Source organism: Rattus norvegicus, chromosome 2 (genome assembly GCF_036323735.1).
Source record: "Rattus norvegicus strain BN/NHsdMcwi chromosome 2, GRCr8, whole genome shotgun sequence".
Classification (NCBI taxonomy): domain Eukaryota; kingdom Metazoa; phylum Chordata; class Mammalia; order Rodentia; family Muridae; genus Rattus; species Rattus norvegicus.
The window spans coordinates 194,578,286-194,604,813 of NC_086020.1; the positions used below are offsets into that span (position 1 = coordinate 194,578,286).

General features: G+C 47.4%; 1 long non-coding RNA gene across 1 annotated transcript; it reads right to left on the reverse strand.

The window, feature by feature from the left end:
* Window positions 1-109: 109 nt before the first annotated feature.
* LOC103691658 (uncharacterized) lies at window positions 110-26,528 on the reverse strand. Its single transcript, XR_005501175.2, has 3 exons — window positions 25,855-26,528; window positions 22,320-22,385; window positions 110-836 (listed from the first exon to the last, which is right to left on the reverse strand). It is a non-coding gene; the product is annotated as an uncharacterized LOC103691658 (long non-coding RNA).

Consider the following 26,528-nt stretch of genomic DNA (forward strand, 5'->3'; position numbering starts at 1 on the left):
GTATGTCTGTGAGGGCTTATCTAGATTGAGCTAAGTAAACTTGTGGGCTGGGGTCCCAGACAAAATAAAAAGAATAAAGTAAGATGCGCACAGACACTCATCTCTCCCTGCTTCCTGGCTGTGAACGTAATGTTCTCTGCGCTGTAAAATTCTCCTGTTAGACGATGCATGGCATCATTCCAAGTACCGGCCCACATTACAATGCTCAACAAATGCTAAGCATTCGAGATCTCAGGAGGAGCAAATGGGGTTGGCACAGGGGTCACAGGCCGAGGTTCTTTCTCTGAAGTTCCTTTTCAGCAGAGCCAGCATGTCAGAACTGGGGCCGAGGAAGACCCTTCCTTACTGCCTGACACACACTGCACGGGTTGCAGCCTGTGTGCTGAGCACCTGCAGGGAAGACTACTTCATATTCACACCACTGAAGCGCTGGCGGGGGAACACAGCCTGGAGAAAGGCTCCCGGCTCCTGACCTGGATAGGCAGGTGACCGGTAGACACTGGAATAGGATATCCTCATCAATAATAAAGGCATTTCTCACAGGCAGGGCACACTCATGTTTTATTTTATTGTTTTATTTTATTTTATTTTCAAGCTGCTCTTAAGAGAGGACAGGAATCAACCTTTAAGAAGATATTTGACAGAAGCACAAACAAAAACATTAAGGGAAGCGTAACAGTCAGGCGCCTGTCCAAAGCCCCACACTGCGCCACAGCAGGAGAGAAACACAAGCTGCCAGGCTTGCAGAGCACAGGAGAACCACGCCAAATGTCTCATGCAAGTGGAAGCCAGGGATGCTGCAGATCAAATATTCAGGGGTGGCTCTGTCATTATCTCTGAAAATTAAGTTAGAAAAGCTTCATTAAGACCTTGGAGTCAGAACAGGCTCTCATCTTGCAAACCTAAACAAAAGTACGCATCCAAAGGGAAGCCCGGCTGCTCAGCAGATCTCAAATCCCAGGCTCAAACCAAGCCTAGTGTGAGCCACTGTCCCTGAGCGGGGAGGCTGGGTGCTCCAGGAGGTCCTCTCAGTCTATGGGTTAGGGGAAGGGGGTGGACAGGCCTCTGCGTGCGACTGGGGTGGCATGCCCGTGAAACGGACGGCCAGCCACCGCAGCACAGTGTGGAAATGGAACTGGGTTGGTGATGGCCTGAGTCGAGAAACTCAGACTGACAAAAACAAGTAACACAGCCCTGAAGCCAAAGTGTGTTCTCCTTGTCCTACCACCAGTCCTCCTGTCTGTCTGCTTCCTCTCTCATAGCAACAAACAATTAAGACAATCGGTTTTATTTTTAAGGTTTTTTTTAAAATGTTTTTATTTGTTGACCCTGGATTATATCTGTGAGCCAGAGGCCAGAAGGCACTAGAGCCCTAGAACTAGAGTTACAGCAGTTGTAAACTGTCAGGTGAGTGCTAGGAAGTGAAGCTGGGCCCCTGAAGAGCCGCAAGTGCCCTTACCCTCTGAGCCATCCATACAGTCCCAAGTTGACTAACGTATTTTTTTAAAAAGAGCCAAAGACCTGGGCTGGCTCAGGAGTTAAAGCATTTGCCACTGCTAATGTGAAGACTGTAGTTCAGACACCCAGAACCCACACAAACGCCAGGTCACTGTGGCAGCCTGCCAGTAGCTCGGCCTTAAAAGGTGGAGACAAGGAACCTCCAGAGCAAGCAGGTTGGCTCTTGAGACTAGCCCCGTCTGGAGTTCTGAATTTGATGGTGAAACCCTTCCTCAGTGGAAGAGCTGCTGAGAATGATCCAGGTATCGACCTTAGGCCTCCACATGCGCACACTTGCACATGCACCCACACTCACATGTGCAGATGCACACATAAACATGCATACATGCTGTATATGTTCCTGTCCCCACCCCTATGCAAGCCATGCACACACACTCGTGGACACACACACCCCATGCCCTCCTCTGGGCTCCTTGAGCACCAGGCATATATCATATATCATATATGTGTGTGTGTGTGTGTATACAAATATATATATATGGTGTACATATAAACATGTAGGCAAAATATCAATACATGTAAAAAGATGATACAAAATGAAATAGAAAGTAAAGAATGGGAAAACAGTGTTTAAAGTCCAAAGGCATGGATGGAAGCATCCATTGTCTATGGTTTCCTTCAAAGAGGAATGTTCCTGGCAGTAACTTGTTCCTAAAACTGAAGGACTTTATTCCTTATATTCTCTAATCAGTTTTCTAAGGCCCAGGGTTCTGGTCAGGGACAAGCACAATAGGCTGGGTATGAGTCTCTTTGGGAAACATGGAAACTGCTTTCAGGGTCTCCCAGGCCAGGTGAGACCTAAGCGCGCGCTCTCTCTCTCTCTCTCTCTCTCTCTCTCTCTCCCTCTTTCTTTTCCTCCTCTTCCTCCTCCTCCTCCTCCAAACAGGGTCTTCTTGGTTATCCTACCTAACCCGGGCTAGCCTAACACGACCAATCCTCCTACCCTATCCCTGTGTGAAATTACGAGCATGACCCAGCACAGTGAACCCTCGAGCGCCGTCTTTAAGTCTGCATGGTAGTTTGAATGAGAAATGTCCCCCACAGGCTCAGGAATCTGAACACTTGGTTCCATCTGGTGGCGCTGTTTAGGGCCGTTTAGGTGGTACTCACAGGAGGGAGGACGGCATTGGGTTTGGGCTTTGAGAGTATATAGCCTGGTCCTATTTCCATTAGCTCTCACCTGCTCTGTGCTCAAGTTTGATGATATAAGCTCCGTTGCTGCCATGTTCCCTACCATGATAGACTCGGAATGATAGCCAAAGTAAACTCCTATAAGTTGTTTCTGGTCATGTTGTTTTTATTTCAGAAATTAACAAAAATAACAAGAATTAATGCCGGCTGCCTTTAGCTTCCATTTCTTCGCTATTTGTCTTCACACTGCCTTTATTTTCTGCAGACAACGTTTTCTTCCCCTGAAACTCAGGACTCAGGATGATTAACTTGACAAAATCTAGAATCACCTGGGAAGAGAGTATCAGTGAAGGATTTCCTATACTGTGTTGGCCTGTGAACCTAACCTGTCTGTAGAGGATTTTCTTTTTTAGTTAATTGATGTAGAAAGACTCAGTGGTCCCACTGTGAGCAGCACCATTCCCTAGGCAGGGGTCCCTGACCTATATAACAGAAACTGGAGCAAGCACGAGTAAGCAACAAGCATGCACACATTTGTTTCTCTCTGCTTTTGACTGTGGGTGGGACATGTCTTGCCTCAAGTTCCTGTGTTGGCTTCCCCTCAATGATTAGCTGTGACCAGAATAAATTATCTCCTAAACTCCTTTTCACCAAGGCATTTTGTTGCAGCAGCAGAAATGAAAGTAGGACCATTCCACTGAAGATGACTGTAAGAGGCTCAGCTCTCCCCAGTACAGATGGTCTTTTCAGTGGTCATACCAGGACCTGAGGCACACTGTCATATGCCCAACTCTGCCAATCACTGTAATAAAAGATAATAAGTCATTCAGATTGGGCAGACAAAGTTCAGGTACCTCCCCTAAGTCAGAGGGGGTTAAGGGTTACCCTACCTGAACCACATGGTCCTCCAAGGAAAAGTAGAGTTATTTCTGCAAGTAGGATAGCAAGCCTAGTAAGAAAAGAGCAAATGTTCTCCCTTTGTGGGTAAGAGAACCCCACTTTGTAAGTGGGTAAACTGATGCTCTCGATAATTAGAAAGAGAATGAATTGTATTGGCCTATGTTGGAATTCATTTCCAGGAAACACCCTGAGCCCTCTCAAGGACCACCTTGAAAGCATTGTGAGTAGACGGCTGGCATTCATGGGAACTTCTCTTCCTCACACCACCTGAGAGTCAAACAGCAAGTAACCCAGGCACCCGCTCAGAGGATTCTTCTCAGCTCTGGACCCCACACGCTGGCAAGACGGGTTCTCCCAGCCAGAGACCCCTCAGCTCCATTTCTAGCTTGTAGGTCCAATGTCTGTGTTTATTCAACAGGCCCAGTGAAGCAAAACAGTCCTCCAGTTCCACCATGGCCTCAGACAGCAGGGAGGGCCTTGATAAATGTTCACCGAGGTCCTTCCACAGCAGGTAAAAGTATAGATAGATAGATAGATAGATAGATAGATAGATAGATAGATAGATAGATAGAATGTAGATCAATGGTATATATATATGTATATATATATATATATATATATATATATATATATATATCTTTATGAGCGTTCTAGAAAACACACATGTAATCAAAGACCCACACCCATGGCCATGCACAACTGTTTCCACCCAGTTAGTAACTGCTGAGTATTTGACAATTGCTTTCCAAAAGACCAGAAAGGTGTTCCAAGCCAATGGGCAGACAGCTCATTTATCTGCCCAACAAGGCTGGAGGCAGCCCTTGGAAGGGCTCAGCCTCACAGCGGCAGGGAGGAGTTCCGAGTTTTGCCTGGCTTCTCCTGCTTCTCACCAGCTACTGCCAAAGAAATCGGTCAGCCAGGCTGAACCCCACTGGGTCCTAAATACCTGTCATTGCACCCCGGGTAACTCCAGAAAAAAATTTATTTGTACTGTTCTGTTGTCCATTAAGTTGTATAGTGGTAAACCCTAAATTCCCACCACTCCAACCAAATTTATATGTTGAGGTTCTAAACTCGAGGACTCTAAAATGTGAGTGTATTTGCAAATCGAGTCCTTAAAGAGGTAATTAGGCTAAAAACAGAGTAAAATGAGGTCATTAGGGTGGGCTGTCATCCAATGTACCTAGTTTCCTCATAAAAGACGATTAGGAGACAGGTGTTCACAGAAGGAAGGCCATGTACAGAGGGGAGGCAGTCACCCACAAGCCAAAGAAGAGGCTTTGGAAGAAAACCTACGGCCTCTGTGACCTCAGAATCCCACCTCCAGAATCGAGGCACCAAATGCCAGCTGTTTAAACTCCCCAGCTACAGAATTTTGTTACCCTAAGAAACTAATATACAGGCTCTAAATTTGCAAAGCTTTTTTTTTTTTTTTTTGGTTCTTTTTTTCGGAGCTGGGGACCGAACCCAGGGCCTTGCGCTTCCTAGGTAAGCGCTCTACCACTGAGCTAAATCCCCAGCCCCGCAAAGCTTTTTTCTCATAACCTCACTTAATTTTTAGGAAGTCACTCTGCTCATAAGAGCTTTGGCCCCTCAGCCGCTGATTCTGAATCCTTCCGATGGCCTCTACTTTCTTCTTGCAAGGCAAGTGCTCAACACCACTGCTTTCGAGTGTTCCTAAGATTGGATCCTAACCCGGGGAGACACCACTGAGCTCAAACTTCTGCAATGGGTTGGCAGCAGGAATGTCATTCACATTCCTGTGCTTTGTCGCAGTAACAAAACGCCTGAGGAAAACAACTTAAAGCAGAGGAAAGGTTAGGGTTAGGAAGAGAGCTCAATCAATAACACATTTTGTCCTTCAAGCATGAGGACCTAAGTTCAGATGCCCAGCCCCAGGCCTGTGTCTGTAACCCTGCGTCTGGGAGGCAGACCCAGGCAGACCCCTGGAGTTTGCTGACTGGACAGTCTAGCTGAATTAGTGAACTCTTGCATCATTGAGAGGCCTTTTTTAAAAAATAAATAAAGTGACCAGAACTTGAGAGGAAGAGGCAGGCACCTGACATTGACCTCTGGCCTCCACATCCATACACACACACACTCACACTCACACACACACACACAGAGACACGCAGACACACACACTCACACACACTCACACTCACACACACTCATACTCACACACTCTCACACACTCACACACACTCCTCACACACACTCATACTCACACACACTCTCACACACACTCTCACACACACACTCACACACACACACTCACACACACACTCACACACGCACTCACACAGACACATGGACACACATGGAGATGGGACATTTTGACTCTCTGTTTCAGGTTGGTTCTGTTATAGGAGATGGGGGTTGGGGTTTCTGAGGCAAGGCAGACTATTGTGGCAGAAGCCTGTTGTAAAGGAGGTGCCTATATCATGGTGGCCAGGAAGAAAAGGAGAGGAAGGGGCTGAGGGCGCAAGGTCCTATTTAAGGAAATATTCTAGTGGTCCAACTTCCTTCTAGTAGACCCACCCTTCAGCAGCACCACAGATTGGGAACCAAGTCTTCAGCCCACCATCCTTTGGGAGATATTTAAAATCCAAGGCACAACGATATTCAAGTGGCTCAGGTCGCTGTGAAAGGCTGGTTTCTTGTTTTTCCCGTTCATGTTTCCAAATCCAACGAAGAACTAGTGAGCAGCTTTGTGGCTACCAGGCCCACCTCTGCTCTCTCCTCCAGGAGAACAAGACCCACTCCCACCCTGACTGCTGGCTGCCCGGCACCCCCAGTCCCCACCCTCTTACCCCCTCCCCCCACCCTCCCTACCTCCCCCACCCCGCTCCCACCCAGACTGATGGCTGCCCCGCACCCCCAGTCCCCACCCTCTTACCCCCTCCCCCCACCCTCCCTACCTCCCCCCACCCCGCTCCCACCCAGACTGATGGCTGCCCCGCACCCCCAGTCCCCACCCTCTTACCCCCTCCCCCACCCTCCCTACCTCCCCCCACCCCGCTCCCACCCAGACTGATGGCTGCTTGCCTGCCTTAGGCCTCCTTGTGGGGCACCAGGGGACACCACACACAGGAAGGAATGCCACCAGAGAAATGGGTTCACCTAAGGTTTGCTTTCAAAATAGTCATATCTTCTCCTCTGACTATCGATTGAAACGTTGATAGCATACTGAGGAGTCAGACTGACAGACCCCAGTGGGTCAGCTTCATTTTCCCCTTCTGTGTGTGTTTTGAGGGTTGGGGGGATGGGTTGAAGGGGGATGAAGGGCAGAGGCCCGCAGGATGGTAGTACAAGACAGCAAGCAAGGTTTTAAAATGTTTTTATTTCTATTTTTTATTATAAGTGTATGTATGGGTGGGTATGTCCATGTGAGTGCAGGTGCCCACAGAGTCCAGGAAGGGGTGTTGGGATTTCTGAAGCTTCAGTTACAGGCTGCAGTGAACCACCCAAAATGGGTACTGGAAAACAAACCTGGGCCCTCTGGAAGAGCAGCAACTCTGGGCCATCTCTATAGCCCCTTAAAATATATTTTTTTTTAGTTAGATACCAGAATATATCAAGAAAGGTGAAATTATACTCATGAGCTTACTCTCCTATATCCTTAAAAAATATTCCATTCTGGTCTTATCTAGATGTTCATATAATTTTTACAGCTATATTCATGGCAGAAAAATGAGATTTGATATTTCCATTTAACATCACACTAGAGCATTCTTCCAAGTCACCACATAATCTTCCTGATTATATATTTTTTTAATGGCAGCATAATGCAGCCCAGAGCAATGGAAGCACAAAAGCACAGCCATTCTCCTTCAATGGCCCATTTAGATTCTGTCCAGTTTTTCACTTCAAATGAAAGTCCCCCTCCCAAGTCTGCAGGAGAGCAGCAGATTCCTGATGTAACTGGGAGATGTGGGCACAGAACAGTGGTTCCAAGTCCAGGTGCTTTGCCCAGGACTCACCCTCGAAAGTGAAAATAAATCGATGGCTGAGCCTGGTAGAAAGGCTGGGTAAGCAGGGTGCCCTGGAAACGCAGAGTGACGCCAGCCACATCATCCAGTGCCCAGGTCCCTCGGGAACCCTGGCCAGCCTCTCGGCTGGTGCCAAGGTAAGGGGGCACTTAAGGTGAATGGCACAGGGTTCAATCTAGCTCCTGCAAGAACAAAGTTTCCAGGGGTAGAGGAACTCTACCTCCTCTAAATCTTGCCACTTTCCTGAGCCTTGAAGCTCCAAAGCATGAAAACTGAGGACCTCGTGCTCCCCCCAGGGCCAGGCAGAAGTGGTGTGCATCTTCCTGGTTACAGCTCTGGCTGGTCCAAGGCTGGCTCTTGTCATTCTCCTGTAACCTCTGCCTCACAGACAGGCAGTTCTAGCCCAGGTCGGTAGCCCAGCACCACCCCTCATGTTGACAGCGCCAACTGGGATTCGTGGCTCAGGAGTCTCTCTCATGGCTCATTTGGGAAGGGCACCTGGTAATGAGAACTGCTGTCAGCTTTGGGAGGTGACAATAAGCAGAAGGCAGAGGATGTCACCATTGCTTTTAAGGTCAGATCTATTTGGAGAGAATTCAAAAATGCAAGCATACTGACGCAGTCACCGTGGCCAAGTTAATTTACTGCCTCCTGCTCACAGCTGCCCGGCCCCTTAGAATGAGTTGAATTTTGAGGTCTGGTGTTGGGGCAGAACCCAGTGCAAACTCTGCCATCATCCATGGTCAATGTCAAGGTCAGTCTAGGCTTGCTTTTATTAGTCACAGAAGTAGCCAACAGGATTTATTGTTCAATATTATGTGATACAGTACCTGTGTTCTACACAAGATCCTGAATAATCCTCACAGCAACTCTGAAAGGAAGGGCTGTTGCTAGCCTGTCCAGTGGGTGAGAAAGCATAAGGGCAGGAAAGTGGAGTAGCTAACCCAAGCCAGCTAAGCAAGCAGCACGCTAGCGAAGATGCAGGTTCAGGCCGGGTCTGGTAGCAATGACCCATAATCCACCCTCCAGAGGCTGAGGTAGAAGGATCATAAGCTATAGGGTGAGTTTAAGGGCAACCTGGACAACCTAGGAAGAAGTTATCTCAACACTAAAAGGAGGGGCTGACAAGATGGCTCAGCTGGTAAAGTTATTTAGCACCAAGTTTAATCCCTGAGCCCCACGTGGCAGAAGGATAGAGCCAACTCCCAAATTCCTCATCTCCAAATGAACACCATGGCACAGGAGTGTGTGCATGTGTGTGCGTGCATGCATGTGTGCGTGTGCACACACACTCCACTCAGGCAGGCTCACTTGTATGCATAAGCTCCCTCTCAGGTGAACAAACACCTTCTGTCAGCTTTGCCACAACCATGGTAAAATAATAATAAAGATGGAGCCCTTAGGGAATGCCGGACACTGTACTGAGAGGTTTGCTCTGGCTCCGAATGAGGACATTGGGAGTTAAAGAGGTTATGTAAGGGGGTTGGGGATTTAGCTCAGTGGTAGAGCGATTGCCTAGGAAACGCAAGGCCCTGGGTTCGGTCCCCAGCTCCAAAAAAAAGAACCAAAAAAAAAAAAAAAAAAGTTATGTAAGACCCGTGACGACTGAGCAGCCAGTAATTTCCTCTCCAGCCTGGCTCCTCCTTCCTACAGAATAATAGACCCCACTCTTAGCTGCCACGTGGCCTTCTAGAACGAAGACTACACATCCAAACTCGGGGGATACCTTCATGTGATTGATGAAATGGTTGCAATGGGTGTAACCAAAGTAGCTTTCTGCCACCGCCAGACTTCTCCTTTCCTCCCAGATGATGGGACACAGCCATGAGAGTAGAGTTACCTGGCGCCCAGGGCAGCCAGACCAATGAACAGCTCCGCCACCATGACAGTTGGGCCCAGGGACAGGACAGCAAGAACCTGGCTCTCCAGGGGGTTTATGAAGTCGAGATGAGGTGACTGCCTGTAGGTGTGTGAGACTTTCAGCCTGGCTCCATTCTTGTTAGCAAAGTAGACGAGCCAAAGGCCAAACTCAAACAACCACTGCAATGTATTGGAGTCAAAAACCTCATAGTAAAGAGAATGGAAACCCTGTCCTGGGTGGAGTCCTCACGGTTGGGCCTGAATGGTTCACGTGGCCAAGGACTCACCCTGAGGAAGGCAGGCCCACCTTAAGACATGTCAAAAGACAGGCAGATGCTGAGTTATTCAGAAAAGAAGTCTCCTCCTTTCTATCTCTTTTGTAATGATACATCCCTCAATACTTCGGCCTTTTTCCAATATTCTGGGCTTCCTTACTCTGCCCCTAAAACCTCCCTCCTTGATATGTGGCTGGTGATGGCCACACCTCCATGATCTCCATGCCAGCTTACATAGCATGGCGTTTTCTCTCCTCTGCTCCCTTCTCCTTCTCTGGGTAGTGCCTGAATTCTATGGTTTGCCCACTTTGGGGTTTTTCCTTTAAACTCTAATAAAATTGCCCTTGAGCTTCTGCTTGAGTCCATTCTTAAATTATTTTATTAATAAAACTCAAAATCACAAAGGGGGACCCTGATTTCCCCTGTATCAATGTTATTTCTACTACAACACTTTGCCCAGCTTGGTGACTTGGTTTTAACCAAAGCATCCATTCTTACCCCGCCCCCACCCCACACTCCATCAGTCCACTGATATTCATCAGGGCCAAGACCTGTGGTAGGGACTGTATCAGTTATGTCCTGTGCTGCTTGACGAAACACCTGAGGAGAATCAACTTAAGGAAGGAAGGGTTTGCTTTGCTCTTACACTGAGAAGCTACAGTCCATCACAGCAGGGAAGGCAGCAGGAGCAGAAAGAAGCTGGTCACAAGAAGGAGTGATGGGTGACACTGTTACCCAGCACTCTCTCTCCTTTTTGTTCATTCCAAGAGTTAGAATGAGTCTATCCATGTCAGCTCACCTAATGTAGGAAATCCCTCATGGATATGCAGAGATTTATCTTCAAGCTGACTCTAGATCATGTCAAGTTGCCAACGGGAATAAACCAAGGTTGGAGTGTGAATGTGACTTGATTTATATTCTAGAAGAGCCGGCTGTCCATCTTGGAAGATAGATGCTAAGCACATAAATAGAAGGCAGGGCATTGAGTCTTGTGACAGGGACATGAGACCACTGCCATGGGGCATGTAGAGGGGAGTGACTTACTAGGTGCTAGTCAGGACACTTAAATCAGAGAGATGCCAGGGAGCTGGGTCTGCCATGTGGTCCGGAGCAAGCCTGACATGCCTGGTTCTCAGTACTCACCACCTTGCTACCTCAGCCCCTGGGTGCTGGGATAGCAATGTATATACCACCAATTCATTCAGACCATTGCTCTCCAAGCCTCGATCCGGTCCAGAAATGCCCCATGTTTTTGTTGGCCTAGCATTTTAGATCCTGATCTCTCATCACTAGGGACCCCTAGAGCCATGCCCTGGGCAATCTAGAACTTTCTGTGAAGTAGATGCAATACTATGAAGAAAAATGTGGGAGGGAGGATCCCCAAGGCCAACCTCCTGACAAGGAATAAAAGGAAACGGGAAACTGAGAGGCCCACACTGGGCTAGGTACCCTTCAGCATTGCATAGAAGCCATGAGTTCTGTCTGTAATGACTCCACACTTGAAAATGGTGTTTCCAATGTGACCTTTCTCTCTGCTTTTCCAACAGTGGAGCTGCTGTCACTGTTAATAAAAGGCAGTCGTGGCTGTCCCTGACTGCAGCCAGTTAGAATTACCTTGAGAAGTCAACAAGGATAACTTGGTTGCTAGTGAGGGCAGCTGACATCTGGGCACTGGCCTACTTGCCTGGTCATGAAGAAAGGGAAAACTTATCCCACCGAATGGTCTCCTTCCCACCACGCACATCCAACAACTACTACTCCATGAGGACCAGCTTTGACCAAGGCAATTTGGGTCACTAGGCAAAGGGGCTTCCCCCTGGGTTAGTGACACCAAGCAGCTCTGCCCTTACCAGCAATTACTCCTTGTCATGGCTAATCTTCATTGTTGGCTTTGGGTCCACCTAGGAGACACACCTCTAGGAGTGTTTCCAGAGGTTGAACTAAGAAGGGAAGAGCCGCCATGAACGTGAGCAGTGCCATCCCGTGGGCTGAGAGACTAAACTGAATAAGCCAGGGAGTGAGAAAATGAGTGAGTGCCAGCGTTCATCACATTCATCACTCTCTGCCTTCTGATTGTGGCCTCTATGTGGCCAGCTGTCCCTCATCCCTGCTGCCTTGCCTTTCTGCCAGGATAGACTACACTCCCTGGACTGTGGAGTGGAACAAACCTTCCCGTCCTTAGGTTGCTTTGGTCAGGTATCTGTCACAGCACTAAGAAAGTGACTGTACACTCACTATGTATTTTCTCTGCATCTTTTTTTTTTTGGCTGAATACTCTTTCATCACTTCTTCATATTCAATGATTATGTGATGTTTTCTGTAGAGAGAAAGGGAAGATAATTAATCTTCCCTCCAGCATAATAAAAATGATATTTGTATTGATGGATGTAACAACTTAAGCCCGATGGGACATAATAGACAAACCAGCAGAGGGAAACTCAGAATGAAGCTAAGGAAGTTTAAGCTTATGGACCTGAGGCGTGGGGTGCAGCTTAGGAGTGAAGCATTTACCTAACTGGAGCAAGGCCTTGCTTGTGCTTGACCCACAGCACTGAAAAAGGTCAGTTTGGGGTCTACCACTCACACGGTCGAAGTTGCTGCCTCCTTCCATCCAAACCTACGCACTGTCGTACTGGCTGGTGCAGCCATTTTGGAGGCCTCGTTAAAGAGAAATTAAGTCAGGTAAAAATTAGGCTTTGGGGCTCTGTGGGCCATGGGTAGGTGGTCTGCAGTCACTTTTGAAAGTAGTCACTCTTCACTAACTGGTCCAGTGTGGAAATGGCATCAAGAGTAACCCGCCCCATGGGGCTAACCTATTCTAGCATTGCCACACTGAGGTCCAGAACCAAGGCTCTGCTCAGGAAGGACAGTGGCCCCTGGAGCTCAACTCTAGGTGTGTGGGTAGTATGGCAGGAAGAAGACTTGGACAAAACAGCCTGAGGGGGATTTGTCCTGTCACCCACTGCATGAAATAGAAGCACAGGACTAAGTTGCCACCGTCAGTCATGGGTAAAGGACTGTAATGAGTAATACTGTGAGTCAGTCATACCCTGCTCATTTGTTTCTTTTTTGACGGGAATGACGCCCAGTGGGATTTATGAGAATTCCCGTTTGTAGGGTACACACTGCTGCAGTCCTAGAAACAGCAAGTGTACCGGGCTGTGAAATCATGTGTGTTATGCACTCCATCCATCAATACAAAGATCATTTTTATTATGCTGGAGGGAAGATTAATTATCTTCCCTTTCTCTCTACAGAAAACATCACATAATCATTGAATATGAAGAAGTGATGAAAGAGTATTCAGCCAAAAAAAAGAAAAAGATGCAGAGAAAATAAGACAGTGGTGTACTAGGCAGTTAATTAATGCAAAAATCCTATTGTTTCTCTTCGTTTTGTGATATTTGTGACATTTTCCCCACACTAAATAAAGACTTGTTTTCGATTCTAATCTTATATTGGTAATTCTGTATTGTTCTTAAAGGGATCCCTCTACACGGTGTAAGCTTTAAATTCACCCCTGGATCAGTCTGTCTTTATTTATTCCTTATCGTTCCTAACAGGAGAAGCCTTATGTATGCCCAACACATGCCAGGCTCTGCACCAGAATGAGAGCGCAGAGAGAAAGGGGCAGAGCTCCCTTCCTGCAGAGACTGGGAGACAGGGAAGATGCCGGGAGAAGAACTTCCTGGAGGAAATGTTTCCTCTGAGAATCCCAAACTATGAAAGATGTGGCTGGATAGAGTTAGAGAGCGCACAGGCCAATAGTGTGGGGTCCTGGACAAGCTCAGTAGAATATACTCAGTAAACACCTATTGAATTAAAACAAGGAAATCAACCGTGTGACTTGGGTCAGGGTTGAGATGCTATGGTGCTTTGGATTGATGAGGGATGTACATCAAGCCCTCCCCACAGCAGCTAGCAATAGAGAGAAGAAGGAGGAGAGTCCGGACAGACTTGATGGAACTTCTGATGCTGAAGTACAGAATGAGCATGTGCAAAGGCCCAGGAGTCAGGGAAAGAGCAGAGAGCAGCTCTGCATGGCTGGACCACAGTATCGAGATTTGCAAAGGAGAAGTTTTTGAAGGAAAGTTGCCCATTTTAGAAAAGGTGGTGGAATATGATGTCTGGCAAGAATGGGGCTGGAAATGCCCACACCTCAAAAGCCTCATAAATCATGATGAAATATGGGGGGCTCTGGGTTGGATGCTATGGTGACGTGCTCTCAGGGATTGAAATGACATGCTCAGATCAGTAAGTTAGAAAGACTGGGTTTCCATGGCTGACAGAAGCCTGGATGAGGGAGAAGCAAGGACATGAACAGCTCAGCTCAGCTCAGCTCCCCTCCCTGATGACAAATGCCCATCAGCGAGGGTGTGGCACCAGAAGAAGGGACCTCCCTGAGGAACTCTGTGTGCCTGCTGCAGAGGCAAGTAAGAGGTCACACCATGGCTGCGACCTGGCCGTCCCTTTCCAAAGCTACTCTCACAGAAGACCCATGGTGTTCAGTGGAGGATATTTCTGTACAGAGATTGCCGTGTCCCAGTATGGTGAGCCTATGGGGTATTTCCTGTTTGCTCAACCCCTCCTGAATTTCTGTCCATTGACTTCTCTTTGGAATTTGCCATTGGGAAAACCCCACTAGAGAACAGACAACAAGGGACTAGAATCACTGCGTTCAGTCCCCACGGCCCCCATTAGGAGGCCTCAGTGTGGCCATATCTCAGATTCTTCAAGATCAGCTCTCTACCATCTCCACATGACCTTTCTTCCCACTTCAATATCTACTTCCCTTATCCTTCCACTAGGGTCTGGGTGGCTATGACTCCCCTCACCAGCTACGGGATCACCCAGTACCCTTCTGGTTGGGCTACTTTAATGAGTGAGACGACTGGTCCTGTAGGGACCCTCACGGTGTCACACACATGCCCTTGCCACATCAAGTTGAGCTGTCATGAAATACTCTCTTCTCCTTTAAGTCAGGTACCAACCCGCAAGCCCATAGCCACCATGGCAAAGAATCCTTCCACTGCCCAGCCTTGAACCCTGCACCCACTGGCCAGTCAGCACCATGGAACCTCTTTCCTGCTTCTGGGCCTGGACTTGAGTTTTCCTTGAATTCTGGACCTGGGGAACATTCCTGCTATTTATTCCAGCCAGGATGCTCCTACAGGGATAGGGATGGAGTTGGAAAGCCCCAAGAACCTGTCACCAAGTCACCAATGACTGAGATTCCCTGATTCCCCAGAAGGAGCTTGAAACACCAGCCACGTTACTGCTCTCAAACTCAGCATTCTCTGCTCTGTCGGCTGACCTGCGACCTTTGGCCTTCAGTATGTCACCTGGGTTAGGTGTGAATGGATTAATCGCACCACCGTAAGTCCCTACTCCTCCTGCTTGGAATGTAGGCATCCAAGGCAGGAACTTGCTCACAACTGTGTCCAGGGCCAAGTCCAGTGCCCAGACATGGTAGTTACTGAATAAGTACCTGTTGACCAGCAACAGACCAATGACGAGCCTCGAGTCACTTCTTAACCAACTTCCTCCTTCCAGAGAACAAGACAGAACCCCACGGAGCCAGGAGCCTTCAGGTCCCATAACTCCACCATCTGTAGCCCACTGAGAAGCATCCTTTAGCACTGCAGCTATTCCTAGCAACTGTTTCCGGACCAACCACTTCCTCTGCTACAAGCTTCAAAGGGCCGCCCACTCTGGAGATACTCCCCTGCCTCGTTAGCATCTATTTATCAGAACTGACCACATGGATTTATCTTTTGATTTAATATTAAAGCTCAGTTTATGCTAAATATTTAAAAAGCAACTTTCTGCAGCCGGGTGAGGTGGGTCACATCTGTAATCCCAGCCGTCGGGAGGCTGTAGGGAAGAGCGTTGCCGTGAGCAGAGTGAGACGCCGTCTCAAAAGAAGAGACAATTTAATTCCCAGATTTCCTGCCTGTAAACCTGTGAGTGAACTCCCAGCAGAAGTTGACCCCCTTCCTTCTCCTTGGGCAAGTGATTGGTTTGTCTGTTGGGCACTAGTTCCCGCCTGTGAGGGTAATTCCATGCATCATATATGAACTGGTTAAAAGAAAGTGGGGCCTTAGAGATACGACCCTGCCATTGATGTTTTCAACCCAGACCACTACTGGCCAGATATGGGAGTAACCTGATTGCTGAAAATTTAATGTTTTCTTCCAGACTCTAGATGAACAGTCACCCCACCTGTACCTCCACCTCCCACTTAGATAATTAACAGAGCTGAGCCTCCCAAATCTCTCTGTGGGGACTTTCCCACCCTAGGCTAAGGGATTTCATGAACCGAGTGAGGGTTGGTTAGAAGAATATTCTCTGAAATGTCTAACCTTACCCTATGCTGCCTTTTCTCAGGGATGTGCTGACCCACCCTCCACAAGCTCCCTGACAAGAGTCCACAGTAGCCTGAGGCTTCTCTCTGAGTGACACCTTGTGATCAGCACCACGCACGGCACAGCACAGTCCATCACGTGGCACGGCTTGCTGTATCATCACCTTCAATATTAGCTACCCCTCAGGTTAGTTACAGAACATTCCAAACTCTGTGTGCGTATGTCTCTCTGACTAAATTACAAGCTCCCGATGGGCAGAAACTGTTTTAGATTCCTGTTGGCTTGGGTAGAAGTTGATTTTAGGAGACTCAATGACTTGGGCAGAGGCCTCTAGAAAGCAAGTTTTCAGGGGGTGGGGAGGCAGTGAGGGGTGTGTGTGTGTGTGTGTGTGTGTGTGTGTGTGTAGTGTATAAGATATGTGTGTATGAGGTAGGTGTGAGTGTGCACATGTGAGAGAAGTGTGAGGGATGTGTGTGTAAGGAAGGCTATGTGAGATAGGGGTGAGTGTGTGTGTGTGTGTGTGTGTGTGTGTGTGTGTGTGGTGAGGGCTGTGTAATGTAAGTGTATATGGGTGTGTGCTATGATGCAACTGTGCTGGGAGGGAGGAGTTGCCATGGGTGCGAGGCCCCATTTGGAGGAAAGACTATCTTTTAGGTGTGAGAGAAAACTCTGGCTTCAAAAAGAAAAGACAGGATGATCAGATGACAGCAATGTTGCTGAGTCCCAAAAGTTGACACCCAAAATTGTCAGGTGGACCGGTCGCCAGGACAGAGGAGGCTGTTGTATCCGACAGCTGGGAAGTTGATAGTGGCCTTTAGGGTCCTTGTAGTAAGTATGGTGTCACCAAGGACAAAGCTACTAGAGTGATGGAGTGGGGACACAAGGCAGAGACAGCACTGGAGGAAGTCCAGGGGTGAAGGAGGTCTGGCACACGGGCATTCCTGGGCATAGCTTCTCATATAAATGTGAAGTGGCTGGATATTTTAATAGACTGTCACAGTATTGTCAGCCATGTTTATGGGACAGGATAGGCAGAGTACTGGGGGTTACTGTGCATGTGCGTGTGCGTGTGTGTGTGTGTGTGCATGCGTGTACGTGTGTATGCATGCCTGTGCGTGTGCACACTTGCGTTTCCTTCCTGCAGTACTGGGCCTGAGCCCTACACCTTGTATGTGCTGGGTAAGCACTGCAGCCCTGAGCTACACCCAGCCCTGAAAGGAGTCTTTGCGTGGGAGCGTTTAAAGATGAGAGTGGGCAGGTCTGGGTAGAAAAGTGTGGGATCCTCAGTCAGACGGAGGCCACACACTCAGGAAGGAGAAAGGCATTTCCTGTGAGGTGAGAGTAAAGGAAGAAAGGAAGGCAAAGAAAATGGATATTTGAGGTGATGGTTTCCCCGGCAATTTTACCAAGTTCTTAAAATGATCCTGGCCCCTCCTGCTCTGTGTAGAAGCATTATGGTAGCTTCTGGTGGCTCCCAAGTCTCCTGCAGAACAAGAAATCTCCACCATTGCATTAAAGATGTCTTGGGGATGCTGGGGCAGGCCCAGAAAAGAACCACGGAGGGTTCAGAAAAGCAAAACACCTCCTTCAAAAGCAGACAAGGCAGTAATAATAATTTTTTAAGGGGTTGGGGATTTAGCTCAGTGGTAGAGCACTTGCCTAGGAAGCGCAAGGCCCTGGGTTTGGTCCCCAGCTCCGAAAAAAAAATAATAATAATAATTTTTTAAGAGGCTTACTACCAATTACTACAAAGATGAGATAGAAAGAAATGGGGGAAAAGCAACTCTAAACTCTATGATCTGCACTCTTCTTCCTCATAACCCTGGCAAAAGCTAGCAAGAGGCAAATCCCATTTACAAGGACAGCAGAAACTCTGTCTCCTCCCTGATTCATGCCCTTACCATGCATCATAAATATTCCCACAGTCGTAAATATCCCTGATGAGGAAGCAGAAGGCTCTTAATTGGCTCCAAGTAATTTCATGGTGGAGGGTGCTGGGTGAGGTGCACGGGATGGGAAGAGGACGAGGGAGGGGCATCCCAAGAGGACACTGAAGTCTGACCTTCTATGCTGCATCGAGAGAGAGAAAAGTGGCTCCTGAAAAGACCATATTCTTCCTTTGTCTCAAGCCAGTTGCTCTTACAGCCGTTGATGCTCTTTGTTCTATACCATTGGAAAATAAGAACCATGACTGGCATTTATACAAAGAAATGTTGGAATAATAAGCAAGCGGTGGTGTCTTGATGCAGTAACATACAGTGTAGCAATGAAAATGTGAGCTATGATCACAGAGCACCGACGAGTGTCAGAGACTGTCTACAACACTAGGCATAGGGTCTGTAATCACAGCACTTGGGAAGCTAAGGCAGAATCATCTTGAATATAAGGCTAGCCTGAGCTACACAGCAAAGTCCCTCACTAGCCTGAGCTATATAATGAGACTATCCTGTAGCAGTAATGTGTTAAAATCTGCTCTATGCTCCCAGCGCACACTTCTCGCTACCCACCTAAATGTTTTGGATCCATGAATGAAAGACATACATGCAACCTTTATATTTTAATATGCCATACTTAGCCCAATGGCTGGGCCACTCCTGAACCTCCCAGTGGCTAGCACATGCCCCCTCTGATATTTCTGAATTAATACTTATTAAATACATATTTTATCTTTGCTGCCCTGGAGCCTTCTAGGCAGCCCTCTTGAGGCCACTTTCCCCTTTCACCTACATTTGGAGAGGTCTCTCTCCTTATGTCCTACTCATAGCAGAATGTCTCTTCCTGTTTTCTCAGTCCCTTCCCAAGAATCCTAAAAGTCCTGCCTCTGTCTCAACCAACTGAGGGGCAGGCTTCCTTTAGTCCAATGTGCAGGACATTTCAAACATGTTTTTGGCAGCATAAGTATCGTGAGAACACAAGCCACCACACTATCTCATGAAAATCACATATGTGACAGTAGCACAAACTCCTGGAGCAGAGGAGCATTACGTGTGTTATGAACACACATGAACCGGGTGAGATATCATGTTTACACACACAAGTTACCGAGCACAGACTAATCACTGTAGGTAAGCAGACAGGGACTACAAAAGCCCAGGAGTCACTGAGTGCCAGTTCCCGAGGTTCAGGAGTGAATGGAATGTCACCTGTGCCTACACCACTTCCAGTTCAGCCAGAAGACCCTGCAAAGGAACCCACACTGGGTTTTGTACTCTAGGGAATTTGGCTTGCTGGGCTAAAACACGCTGAATGACATCCCGTTTAGAATCCAGGCTGTCCTAGCGAGGTCCTCCCCATCTCAGGAAGCTGCACTCAGTGGTTCTAAGTGAGAAAAGGGTGGGGGTGGGGGTGCCAAGGTCACCCAGCAAACTGTCTCGCACGTGATTCCCTTTACAGGATATTCTATTTTTCTACTTCCTGTGACAAAATGTCTGGTGAAAGCAACGTAATAAATGAAGGTTTATTTTGACCCACGGTTGGAGAGAATTCTACTTACAAAGATGGAGAGAGTATGGAGCAAGACCACAGGGTGGCTGGTCACAGTATATCTGTACTTAGGAAACTGAGAGGGGAATGTCGGTGTGCCTGCTGCACTGGTATACACACTTTCCCCTCTAGTTCTTTTCATTCAATCTGGTTTCTTATCCCATGGAAGGACCTGCATTCAGACTATGTTTTCCCTACTCAGTTAAACACCTCTAGAAACATCTTCATGGATAAGCCTAGAAGTGTCTCCTAGGTGATCTTAAATCCAGCCAACTTGACCATGAAGATTAACCATCATAAACCTACGCCTTGTTAACTTGGCATCCAAACACATCACTATGTGATTGTATTAACACAAAGTTAATCCCTAACATTGATTCCACTCTTAGCCTCATAGAAGGCCCATAGCCATCTCAGAATACAAAATGTATTCAGTTCTTCTCCAAGAGACCCCAAAGTCTTAATGGTTCTAAATTGCTCAAGCCTCCAGAGTCTTCTGATACTCAGAGTAATCTCCTAACTGTGAGCTCCTGTAAAGTTAAAAATAATAGTAAGTCTCAAGTGCTGGAGAGAGGCTCAGCAGTGAAGAGCATTTACAGAGAACCCAAACTCAGTTGGCAGCAACTACAACAGGTGGTTCTCAGTGCATCCAATTCCTGCTACAGGGGACCAATGCCCTCTTCTTGACTCTGTGGGTGCCCCACTCCACACACATATTAAAAATAGAATAAATCTTTTTTAAAGTTACACGTCTTCACTATATAAGAATAGAATAAACATTTAATTCCAGAAGGGAAGAACAGGGTCAAAGTGAGGAAAGATTGAAGTGAAGCAAGACAGAAGCCTATCAGAGTAAACACCAAATCTGTAACCTCGGAATCCAGCATCTGCTTCCATGATGGAATTTTCTGGGCTGCAACAGACAGGCAGCCCTGCTCCTCCTGATTTTAGCACACACAGCCTCTCTCTTGAGCTAAGTCTACCTTGTGCCTTCAGTTTTCCTCAGATGTGGCGTGGTCCTGGCACCTCAAACATCCTAGGACCATCATTCACCTTCACAGCCTCACCCACTGGCCTCTCAGAGCTCGTCTGTAGGGTGTCCAACCTTGTCCCGCTCACCTCAACGGCCTGTAGAACCTGATGAAAGCCTCCATTACTACCTCCAAAGCTTGCACAATCACCATCACCTAGATAATGCTGACAAGTTCTTAGGCCAGCTCAACATGGTCTGGTCCACTTCTGCCACGGTTATAAAGAGCTCTGTGTGCCTTGGTCGCCAAACCTGAGGGGCAAAATCTTCCATAGGCAGTTGTTTTTTTTGGTTTTTTTTTTTTGTTTTTTGTTTTTTTTTTTTTTTTTGGTTCTTTTTTTCGGAGCTGGGGACCGAACCCAGGGCCTTGCGCTTCCTAGGTAAGCGCTCTACCACTGAGCTAAAACCCCAGCCCCAGGCAGTTGTTTTTAAGTAGAGAACTCCTTTAGCTACATTCTCCATTCTGTTCTCTCCTTCCAAATAAACTTGCATTTCCCCAGGCTGGAGCTTTAGATAGGAGGGGTCTTGCCCTCAAGGCATATATTCTAGTTCTAGTTCAAAGTGAACGATTTCTCCTTAGCTGTGCTAGTCTCTCTAACAAGTCCAGCTGCTTACTCTCCACCCTCAACCACAACTTTCAACACAGGCATGTTCTTGTCCTCCCCAAACTGCTCTCATTCCCAGCTTTCTTCACCACCTGCTGCCCTTCCTCATGGCGCACTGGAATAGGAGTAGTGAGCACAGCCCAGCCTGGGCATCGCACTCTCCTGAAATGTCCTGTTTCAAAAAAAAAAAAAAAAAACTGTATCTTTTGGATTCAGTTTCACTCAGACTTCATAACATGGGAAGGGTACAGATTCTTTGCCAAAATAAAACATCAATGGCGTTTAATTAAGTTCCCAACAGAGTTCATATTCCCCTCTGAAACCTCATGGGCAAAGTCTTACTGTTTATATTTTTCTCCATTCTGATCCTTCCAGCTCCCACCAGAATGGCCCACTAAGCTCTGTTCACAACATCTAGGACCTCTCTAGCCCATACCTCAAATTGTTCTCATTCCTGCCATCAACCAGTCCCGAAAGACCTGTGAGGTGCAGTCAGGTTTGTCATAGCAACAACCTTCCTTCTGGTATCAATTTTCTACAGTAGCTACTTTTCTCATAGCTAGGACAAAACATCTGACAGTGGTGACTTAGGACAGGAAGGGTTTATCTTGGTTAATGGTTTGAGGGAAGACAGCTCATCACAGAAAACTGGTGTTGTTTCAGGAATGAGACAGCTGGTCACACTGCATGGACAGCCAGGAAGGAAAGAGAGGTAGCAGGTGGCTTCCTCCTTCTTCCTCATTCTACCTCAGTCAAGGGGATGGTGCTGCCTCCCTTCAGGGTAAGTCTACTCTTCAGTTAAACCTCCATGGAAATGCCATGAAAGACCCTAAAAGGTATATCTCCTAGGTAATTCTAAATCTAGTCAAGCCAAGAATAATGGACCATTCGAGTAATCTATTTGGGAAAAGAAAGTATGAATGGTGGTTGGGAAATAGCCATAGAGGTGGAGGAAGGCAGGACCTGAGAAAGAGCAGAGGAGAACTTTCTGGTAGAAATGTTCCATAGAACTTCATGGGACTTTATTTTGCCCAGGTGATTATAAATGTTAAGACTCAGCAAATAATTCACATGTCTTAGTGTTCTATTGCTGTGAAGAGACACCGTGACCAAGCAAATTTTATAAAGGAAAGCATTTAAGGGGTGGGGGGGGTGCTTACAGCTTCAGAGGCTTAATCCATTGTCGTCAGGGTGGGAGCAGACCAGCACCTCAGGCAGGTACAGGGCTGGAAAAGAACATGAGAGATTTACATCCTTAGACAGCCAACAGAAAGAGAGACAGAGTGGGCCTGGCTTTTAAAACTTCAAAGCCCACCCCCAGGGGCACACCTCCTCCAACAAGGCCACGCCTCTTAATCCTTCTCAAACAGTTTACAGACTGGAGACTAAGCATGCAAATATATGAGCCTATGGGAGCCATTCTCATTCAAACCACACATATTCAAAACATTCATTCAAAACACACACAGGACACATATTGTTGACTCTAAGCTTACAGAAGAGTAACAAAGTATAGATTCACATGCGGAAGAGAAAAGTGCACTAAGGTCTGCAGTTTGCTTTGAAATTTATCATGAAAATAAGATGGCTTCATGGGTAGACAGAGGGATAACTGATGGACAAGCTATAAAAAAGCTCTAATAAAATGATAATGGCAGGGTCTGGGTGGTTCATATTATACCTCTTTGGTATGCAAGTTATTCTTTCTTTCAAATTTTTCACAATAAAATAAAAAAAGAGGTAACTTTTAAATAGCAATGATCAACTGGTTGCCTGGGTACAGGGAGTTTTATAAAGATTTTCCTAATCCCATTATCCTAATGTTGCAGGTCAGAAAGTTGAATTCGGAGGCTAAGCGGCTTGCTCAGAGACATGGCTACAAGCACTGAGCTAGACCTGCTGGATTCCCCTACGTGCTGACATTTAGAACTCCACAGGCTTCCTGCACTCTGGGAGAGGGACACTTGTTTTCGCCCTTTTTCTGTACATGCTCCTCTGAGGCAGGATCTGAAGAAGCTAGTCCCTCTCAAACTTCTTCTTAGTACTGACTTTGTGGTCTCAAAGCAATGAGGGATGCATTTCTGAGCCTCAGCCACAGTCCATCAACAGCCCCATGAGTATTAACGGAACAGTATGTTTAGGGACTTTGAAGAAATTTAGGATAGTGTCTACATTCAAGAGGCTACTAGGATAGTTATCCTAGCCTGGAGAACTAGACTCTCAACCCAGGCATGATGGTATATCTTTAACTGCAGGATTCAGGAGGGTGAAGCATGGACTCTATACAATGTGTAAGGAGCTTGAGCTTCTATCAAAAAGAAAAGGAGAGGTGGGAGGAGAAGGAGGAGGAGGAGGAACAAAAATATTAACTCTCAACTTGACTTTGGCATGGGTTGTGTGACCTTGAACACCTACAAGTCTCCTCTGCAATGAGAACTTATCCCACAAGTGTCCCCAACCCTCATGTTTCTGTGACTTTGACCCATGGGCGGAGGCAACATATGCTAATGGATGTGGATGGGACAAAATGTCTTGTGCTAGGTGGAAAGTTAGTCAACTTTCATTCTCTGAAGCAGGGTCTAAGAAGGGCTTCAAAGAATATTCATGGAGGGGAACAAACGTCATTTGAAGTAGAGAAATGGCAGCCTCAGGGGTCCAGAGGAGGGACAAGCAGACTATATGGTATAACATGGGTCCATGAGAACAAATGCTGATTTGTCCCCATATTGATAACCGACCGAGAAATCACTTGGCCCAAGTCTAGCTTGGTGAAGCAGTGAGTTTATGGGGGTTACTCATGGGAACATAGGTGGCTCAAAGGTTGCACCACTGAAGATCCCACCCTGTGTGGGGGATGACCTACAAACGCTGCTGGTAACACAGAGCTCCTGATACAACTTGCAAATAGTTTAGCTGATCACAGCACCTCTCCTTCCCAGCAACTGTTTGCCGCGCACATAACCTTGGAGAGGGTCCCTGGGGATCTTGTTAAATTCCAGGAGCTTCCTAAGCCTTTTAAATTTCATTTACTTCCTGGCCTTGTATGTTTTCCTTCCCAAATCTTACAAGTCTCCTTTCTTCCTTCAAAGGGGAATGGTTCCATTTTGGAGGGAATAGCTGCATAGCAAAATACAAACAGGCCAGGCTTGAGAGGGCACTCAGGGACCAAGGTGAGATAGAAGTTTTGACCTTAACATGTGAGAAATATTCATTCCAGGGGCCTGAAGCAGAGTGATGTGTGAGGAGATTGGTATCTGAAAAAGATTGATCTGGTTATTTATAGCAGGGTAAAGGGAAAACAGTGGCAAGAGATCACTCAGGTGCCTCCGCACCATCATGCTGTGCTCTTCCACCCGCCAGGTCTTTGGTCGTCTGCAGGGTGCTCCTGTCAAGTGCCTCAGGACAGGAGGCGGCTAGGCTCAGCCCACACCCCACCTCAACTGCAGCAGCAAGCACACTGCACATATGGGAGCTCCAAATGAAACGTACTCTAAAAGAACTCAACAGACCTCAGCAGAATAGCATCGGTAAACAGAAACAAGTGGCTAGGGTGAGAGAGATAGCTCAGCCCGTGAAGGACCTCTCCACCAAGCTTGACAATATCAGTTTGGTTCCCAGAACCTGCATGGTAGAAAGAGAACCAGGTCCCAGAAGTTGTCCTCGAACCTCCCACATGCTATGGCAATCACACACGCGCGTACACACACACACACACACACACACACACACACACACACACACACATGCACCCCCGCATGCATGCACGCACACAATGCATGCATGCAGAAATAAGTTCCAGACAAATATATCAAGAGATGGTTATAGGAGGATGATACCAAGCTGTACCTCACAAGATCAACTGAAACTAGTACATTTTAATTGAGGTGGAGCTCTGACCAGAGCTGAGGTCCTCCAAGAGCTGGGAGAGCCATTGTGCCTGGAGTTGGAAAGTCACTGGGCCTAGTCTCCCTCCCTCCACCTCGCCTTTTGCCTATTAACACCCAGTCCACCTCGGGCCCAGGGGAGCTCTGTGACCATCGTGGTTCCTTCCACAAAGGCCTGCTCTTTTCTTCCCCTCTGCATCGCCCCTAAAGTAGCCTTCGGGGCTCTCTCCTAGTCCTTCACCCGCTTTCTTCCTCACCTTTCACACACATTTAAGAGCTTTTGACCCTGCAAAATCAATCCAGGATCAAAACAAAAACAAAACAACAACAAAAACAACCAAACTTGGGGAACCACACAAGACTTAGATCCTTGAGAACATTATCTTGAATCTCTCAGGTCCTGAAGAACCAACTTTAGCCCTGCTCTGGGCTCAGGTGTTTCCTGATCCTCTGTCCTCTGAGGGAAAAGTCCCTTTCAGTAAGGATTTCCTCACAGCTGTTTCACCACACTTGTGAGTGACCTCATGGCGGACGTGTCTCATCTGCCCTGCATGTGAAAGTTCCAGTCAATCATTTACCACCTCTTGTCAATTCTGTCAGGGATGCAAGGGGCTCTCATTCAGTTGCAACCACCCGTCATCCGGGTCTGTCACCCCCACAAGGGTAAGAAAGTGTCATCCGGGTCTGTCACCCCCACAAGGGTAAGAAAGTGTCATCCGGGTCTGTCACCCCCACAAGGGTAAAAAAGTGCCATCCGGGTCTATCACCCCCACAAGGGTAAGAGACCCCACTTCTAAGCTGGCTCACTCACCTGACTGACAAGTTGATGGCTCAATTCTGTCCAAGGACTCAGTTCTACTCCATGTAGGCCCCTCTGTGTGACCGTTAGGCATGACTTTCACAGCCTAGCCTCAAACATCACACATTGCCACTTCTAAATCATTTACGAATCACAAAGGCCCTGCCCCTTCAGTGTGAAGGAGAAGCACAAAAGGCCCCAGGGTCAGCAGAGGACAGCTTGAAGCCTGGCTCCACAGACTATAAGGAGAATCAGAGTCCAAGGAAAGAAAACGTCGTCCTCTCATATTGCAGACGAATGTTACAAAGTGAGAGGGCACAGCCTCCACCTCCCGGAAGCTTCTGAGCCAGTGGGAGACGATTTTACAGAAACGTCTGCTCTTTGAATAAAACTGAGTCTCCTGAGCTCGGCGTCCACCTACTTCTCCACTCTTCGGAGCCTCTCTCCCTGAGCTCCACCTCACTGGTCTCTACTCTGACACTCTCACAGATCAAGCCCCAACCTTCCTTGGGGCCTTTGCACTGGCAGTCCTCTGGAATGCCCTCCCCAGTCTTGCATAACCAGGTACTTCATGTCATCCAGGTCACCAAGCATTTGCTGCATGATGCTTTCCCAAGTATTCATCCCCTGCCTCCTGCCACTGTGACAAGAGCTACAGGAGGACACAAACTCAGTCCTCTCCATGG